A 7,172-nucleotide genomic window follows, 5' to 3' on the forward strand; every position below is an offset into this window, starting at 1 on the left:
CATGAGCTAGGACCTTATGATTCTGCATGAAAGGAGGACTAGCAGCCGATTTGCACGGGAGAATGTGAAAAGTGTTCATATGTAGTAAAAACCTGAGAAATCCGTCCGTTTTCGTCATTTGTTATCGAATCGACGTAAAGCCAGATCGTCACATTGTCCGCTCTTCTCTCTGAAACGCTTGTACTTATCGTCTGCAAAGCTATGTCGCGTGCTGCGGTATGCGGAGACACTAAAAGCACCATAGTAGAACACAGATGAAGCTTCTAAGTTGATGTAATAGCCAGTAAGAAGTAGTACAACTCAAGTTTTAGGTAATGATTATTGACTTTTTACCCTTCTTTGGTGCCTTGGACATGAGCTAGGAAATTAAAATTTTGCATGAAGGAGGACTAGCAGCCGAGTTGCACGGGAGAATGTGAAAAGTGTTCATATGTAGTAAAAACCTGAGAAATCAGTCCGTTTTCGTCATTTGTTATCGAATCTACTTAAAGCCAGATCGTCACATTGGGGGCTCTTCTCTCTGAAACGGTTGTACTTATCGTCTGCAAAGCTATGTCGCGTGCTGCAGTATGCTGAGACACTAAAAGCACTATAGTAGATCACAGATGAAGCTTCTAAGTTGATGTAATAGCCAGTAAGAAGTAGTACAATTCAAGTTTTAGGTATTGAATATTGACTTTTTAGCTGGATTTGGTGCCTCGGACATGAGCTAGGACCTTACGATTCTGCATGAAAGGAGGACTAGCAGCCGAGTTGCACGGGAGAATGTGAATAGTGTTCATATGTAGTAAAAACCTGAGAAATCGGTCCGTTTTCGTCATTTGCTATCGAACCGACTTAAAGCCAGATCGTCACATTGGCCGCTCTTCTCTCTGAAACGGTTGTACTTATCGTCTGCAAAGCTATGTCGCGTGCTGCGGTATGCTGAGACACTAAAAGCACCATAGTAGAACACAGATGAAGCTTCTAAGTTGATGTAATAGCCAGGAAGAAGTAGTATAATTCAAGTTTTAGGTATCGATTATTGAATTTTTAGCTGACTTTGGTGCCTTGGACATGAGCTAGGACCTTATGATTCTACGTGAAAGGAGGATTAGCAGCGGAGTTGCATGGGAGAATATGAAAAGTGTTCATATGTAGTAAAAACCTAGAAATCCGTCCGTTTTCGTCATTTGTTATCGAATCTTCTTCAAGCCAGATCGTCACAATTGCCGCTCTTCTCTCTGAAACGGTTGTACTTATCGTCTGCAAAGCTATGTCGAGTGCTGCGGTATTCTGAGACACTAAACGCACCATAGTAGAACACAGATAAAGCTTCTAAATTGATGTAATAGCCAGTAAGAAGTAGTACAATTCAAGTTTTAAGTAAAGATTATTGACTTTTTAGCTGGCTTTGGTGCCTTGGACATGAGCTAGGACCTTATGATTCTGCATGAAAGGAGGACTAGCAGCCGATTTGCACGGGAGAATGTGAAAAGTGTTCATATGTAGTAAAAACCTGAGAAATCCGTTCGTTTTCGTCATTTGTTATCGAATCGACGTAAAGCCAGATCGTCACATTGTCCGCTCCTCTCTGAAACGCTTGTACTTATCTTCTGCAAAGCTATGTCGCGTGCTGCGGTATGCGGAGACACTAAAAGCACCATAGTAGAACACAGATGAAGCTTCTAAGTTGATGTAATAGCCAGTAAGAAGTAGTACAACTCAAGTTAGGTAATGATTATTGACTTTTTACCCTTCTTTGGTTCCTTGGACATGAGCTAGGAAATTAAAATTTTGCATGAAGGAGGACTAGCAGCCGAGTTGCACGGGAGAATGTGAAAAGTGTTCATATGTAGTAAAACCTGAGAAATACGTCCGTTTTCGTCATTTGTTATCGAATCGACTTAAAGCAGATCGCCTCATTGGCCGCTCTTCTCTCTGAAACGGTTGTACTTATCGATTGCAAAGGTATGTCGCGTGCTGCGGTATGTGGAGACACTAAAAGCAACATAGTAGAACACAGATGAAGCTTCTAAGTTGATGTAATAGCCAGTAAGAAGTAGTACAATTCAAGTTTTAGGTATTGAATATTGAGTTTTTAGCTGGCTTTGGTGCGTTGGACATGAGCTAGGACCTTAAGCTTCTGCATGAAAGGAGGATTAGCAGCGGAGTTGCACGGGAGAATATGAAAAGTGTTCATATGTAGTAAAAACCTAGAAATCCGTCCGTTTTCGTCATTTGTTATCGAATCTTCTTAAAGCCAGATCGTCACATTGGCCGCTCTTCTCTCTGAAACGGTTGTACTTATCGTCTGCAAAGCTATGTCGCGTGCTGCGGTATTCTGAAACACTAAAAGCACCATAGTAGAACACAGATAAAGCTTCTAAGTTTATGTAATAGCCAGTAAGAAGTAGTACAATTCAAGTTTTAGGTATCGATTATTGTCTTTTTATCTGGCTTTGGTGCCTTGGACATGAGCTAGGACCTTATGATTCTGCATGAAAGGAGGACTAGCAGCCGATTTGCACGGGAGAATGTGAAAAGTGTTCATATGTAGTAAAAACCTGAGAAATCCGTCCGTTTTCGTCATTTGTTATCGAATCGACGTAAAGCCAGATCGTCACATTGGCCGCTCTTCTCTCTGAAACGCTTGTACTTATCGTCTGCAAAGCTATGTCGCGTGCTGCGGTATGCGGAGACACTAAAAGCACCATAGTAGTACACAGATGAAGCTTCTAAGTTGATGTAATAGCCAGTAAGAAGTAGTACAACTCAAGTTTTAGGTATCGATTATTGACTTTTTAGCTGGCTTTGGTGCCTTGGACATGAGCTAGGACCTTATGATTCTGCATGAAAGGAGGGCTAGCAGCCGATTTGCACGAGAGAATGTGAAAAGTGTTCATATGTAGTAAAAAACTGAGAAGTCGGTCCGTTTTCGTCATTTGTTATCGAATCGACTTCAAGCCAGATCGTCACATTGGCCGCTCTTCTCTCTGAAACGGTAGTACTTATCGTCTGCAAAGCTATGTCGCGTGCTGCGGTATGCGGAGACACTAAAAGCACCATAGTAGAACACAGATGAAGCTTCTAAGTTGATGTAATAGCCAGTAAGAAGTAGTACAATTCAAGTTTTAGGTATCGATTATTGACTTTTTAGCTGGCTTTGGTGCCTTGGACATGAGCTAGGACCTTAATATTCTGCATGAAAGGAGGACTAGCAGCCGAGTTGCACGGGAAAATGTGAAAAGTGTTCAAATGTAGTAAAACCTGAGAAATACGTCCGTTTTCGTCATTTGTTATCGAATCGACTTAAAGCAGATCGCCTCATTGGCCGCTCTTCTCTCTGAAACGGTTGTACTTATCGTCTGCAAAGCTATGTCGCGTGCTGCGGTATGCGGAGACACTAAAAGCACCATAGTAGAACACAGATGAAGCTTCTAAGTTGATGTAATAGCCAGTAAGAAGTAGTACAACTCAAGTTAGGTAATGATTATTGACCTTTTACCCTTCTTTGGTGCCTTGGACATGAGCTAGGAAATTAAAATTTTGCATGAAGGAGGACTAGCAGCCGAGTTGCACGGGAGAATGTGAAAAGTTTTCATATGTAGTAAAAACCTGAGAAATCAGTCCGTTTTCGTCATTTGTTATCGAATCTACTTAAAGCCAGATCGTCACATTGGGGGCTCTTCTCTCTGAAACGGTTGTACTTATCGTCTGCAAAGCTATGTCGCGTGCTGCAGTATGCTGAGACACTAAAAGCACTATAGTAGATCACAGATGAAGCTTCTAAGTTGATGTAATAGCCAGTAAGAAGTAGTACAATTCAAGTTTTAGGTATTGAATATTGACTTTTTAGCTGGATTTGGTGCCTCGGACATGAGCTAGGACCTTATGATTCTACATGAAAGGAGGATTAGCAGCGGAGATGCACGGGAGAATATGAAAAGTGTTCATATGTAGTAAAAGCCTAGAAATCCGTCCGTTTTCGTCATTTGTTATCGAATCGACTTAAAGCCAGATCGTCACATTGTCCGCTCTTCTCTCTGAAACGGTTGTACTTATCGATTGCAAAGGTATGTCGCGTGCTGCGGTATGTGGAGACACTAAAAGCAACATAGTAGAACACAGATGAAGCTTCTAAGTTGATGTAATAGCCAGTAAGAAGTAGTACAACTCAAGTTAGGTAATGATTATTGACTTTTTACCCTTCTTTGGTGCCTTGGACATGAGCTAGGAAATTAAAATTTTGCATGAAGGAGGACTAGCAGCCGAGTTGCACGGGAGAATGTGAAAAGTGTTCATATGTAGTAAAACCTGAGAAATACGTCCGTTTTCGTCATTTGTTATCGAATCGACTTAAAGCAGATCGCCTCATTGGCCGCTCTTCTCTCTGAAACGGTTGTACTTATCGATTGCAAAGGTATGTCGCGTGCTGCGGTATGTGGAGACACTAAAAGCAACATAGTAGAACACAGATGAAGCTTCTAAGTTGATGTAATAGCCAGTAAGAAGTAGTACAATTCAAGTTTTAGGTATTGAATATTGAGTTTTTAGCTGGCTTTGGTGCGTTGGACATGAGCTAGGACCTTAAGCTTCTGCATGAAAGGAGGATTAGCAGCGGAGTTGCACGGGAGAATATGAAAAGTGTTCATATGTAGTAAAAACCTAGAAATCCGTCCGTTTTCGTCATTTGTTATCGAATCTTCTTAAAGCCAGATCGTCACATTGGCCGCTCTTCTCTCTGAAACGGTTGTACTTATCGTCTGCAAAGCTATGTCGCGTGCTGCGGTATTCTGAAACACTAAAAGCACCATAGTAGAACACAGATAAAGCTTCTAAGTTTATGTAATAGCCAGTAAGAAGTAGTACAATTCAAGTTTTAGGTATCGATTATTGTCTTTTTATCTGGCTTTGGTGCCTTGGACATGAGCTAGGACCTTATGATTCTGCATGAATGGAGGACTAGCAGCCGATTTGCACGGGAGAATGTGAAAAGTGTTCATATGTAGTAAAAACCTGAGAAATCCGTCCGTTTTCGTCATTTGTTATCGAATCGACGTAAAGCCAGATCGTCACATTGGCCGCTCTTCTCTCTGAAACGCTTGTACTTATCGTCTGCAAAGCTATGTCGCGTGCTGCGGTATGCGGAGACACTAAAAGCACCATAGTAGTACACAGATGAAGCTTCTAAGTTGATGTAATAGCCAGTAAGAAGTAGTACAACTCATGTTTTAGGTATCGATTATTGACTTTTTAGCTGGCTTTGGTGCCTTGGACATGAGCTAGGACCTTATGATTCTGCATGAAAGGAGGGCTAGCAGCCGATTTGCACGAGAGAATGTGAAAAGTGTTCATATGTAGTAAAAAACTGAGAAGTCGGTCCGTTTTCGTCATTTGTTATCGAATCGACTTCAAGCCAGATCGTCACATTGGCCGCTCTTCTCTCTGAAACGGTAGTACTTATCGTCTGCAAAGCTATGTCGCGTGCTGCGGTATGCGGAGACACTAAAAGCACCATAGTAGAACACAGATGAAGCTTCTAAGTTGATGTAATAGCCAGTAAGAAGTAGTACAATTCAAGTTTTAGGTATCGATTATTGACTTTTTAGCTGGCTTTGGTGCCTTGGACATGAGCTAGGACCTTAATATTCTGCATGAAAGGAGGACTAGCAGCCGAGTTGCACGGGAAAATGTGAAAAGTGTTCAAATGTAGTAAAACCTGAGAAATACGTCCGTTTTCGTCATTTGTTATCGAATCGACTTAAAGCAGATCGCCTCATTGGCCGCTCTTCTCTCTGAAACGGTTGTACTTATCGTCTGCAAAGCTATGTCGCGTGCTGCGGTATGCGGAGACACTAAAAGCACCATAGTAGAACACAGATGAAGCTTCTAAGTTGATGTAATAGCCAGTAAGAAGTAGTACAACTCAAGTTAGGTAATGATTATTGACCTTTTACCCTTCTTTGGTGCCTTGGACATGAGCTAGGAAATTAAAATTTTGCATGAAGGAGGACTAGCAGCCGAGTTGCACGGGAGAATGTGAAAAGTTTTCATATGTAGTAAAAACCTGAGAAATCAGTCCGTTTTCGTCATTTGTTATCGAATCTACTTAAAGCCAGATCGTCACATTGGGGGCTCTTCTCTCTGAAACGGTTGTACTTATCGTCTGCAAAGCTATGTCGCGTGCTGCAGTATGCTGAGACACTAAAAGCACTATAGTAGATCACAGATGAAGCTTCTAAGTTGATGTAATAGCCAGTAAGAAGTAGTACAATTCAAGTTTTAGGTATTGAATATTGACTTTTTAGCTGGATTTGGTGCCTCGGACATGAGCTAGGACCTTATGATTCTACATGAAAGGAGGATTAGCAGCGGAGATGCACGGGAGAATATGAAAAGTGTTCATATGTAGTAAAAACCTAGAAATCCGTCCGTTTTCGTCATTTGTTATCGAATCGACTTAAAGCCAGATCGTCACATTGTCCGCTCTTCTCTCTGAAACGGTTGTACTTATCGATTGCAAAGGTATGTCGCGTGCTGCGGTATGTGGAGACACTAAAAGCAACATAGTAGAACACAGATGAAGCTTCTAAGTTGATGTAATAGCCAGTAAGAAGTAGTACAATTCAAGTTTTAGGTATTGAATATTGACTTTTTAGCTGGCTTTGGTGCCTTGGACATGAGCTAGGACCTTAAGCTTCTGCATGAAAGGAGGATTAGCAGCGGAGTTGCACGGGAGAATATGAAAAGTGTTCATATGTAGTAAAAACCTAGAAATCCGTCCGTTTTCGTCATTTGTTATCGAATCTTCTTAAAGCCAGATCGTCACATTGGACGCTCTTCTCTCTGAAACGGTTGTACTTATCGTCTGCAAAGCTATGTCGCGTGCTGCGGTATTCTGAAACACTAAAAGCACCATAGTAGAACACAGATAAGGCTTCTAAGTTTATGTAATAGCCAGTAAGAAGTAGTACAATTCTAGTTTTAGGTATCGATTATTGACTTTTTAGCTGGCTTTGGTGCCTTGGACATGAGCTACGACCTTATGATTCTGCATGAAAGGAGGACTAGCAGCCGATTTGCACGGGAGAATGTGAAAAGTGTTCATATGTAGTAAAAACCTGAGAAATCCGTCCGTTTTCGTCATTTGTTATCGAATCGACGTAAAGCCAGATCGTCACATTGTCCGC

Source organism: Schistocerca gregaria, unplaced genomic scaffold (assembly GCF_023897955.1).
Source record: "Schistocerca gregaria isolate iqSchGreg1 unplaced genomic scaffold, iqSchGreg1.2 ptg000301l, whole genome shotgun sequence".
NCBI lineage: Eukaryota > Metazoa > Arthropoda > Insecta > Orthoptera > Acrididae > Schistocerca > Schistocerca gregaria.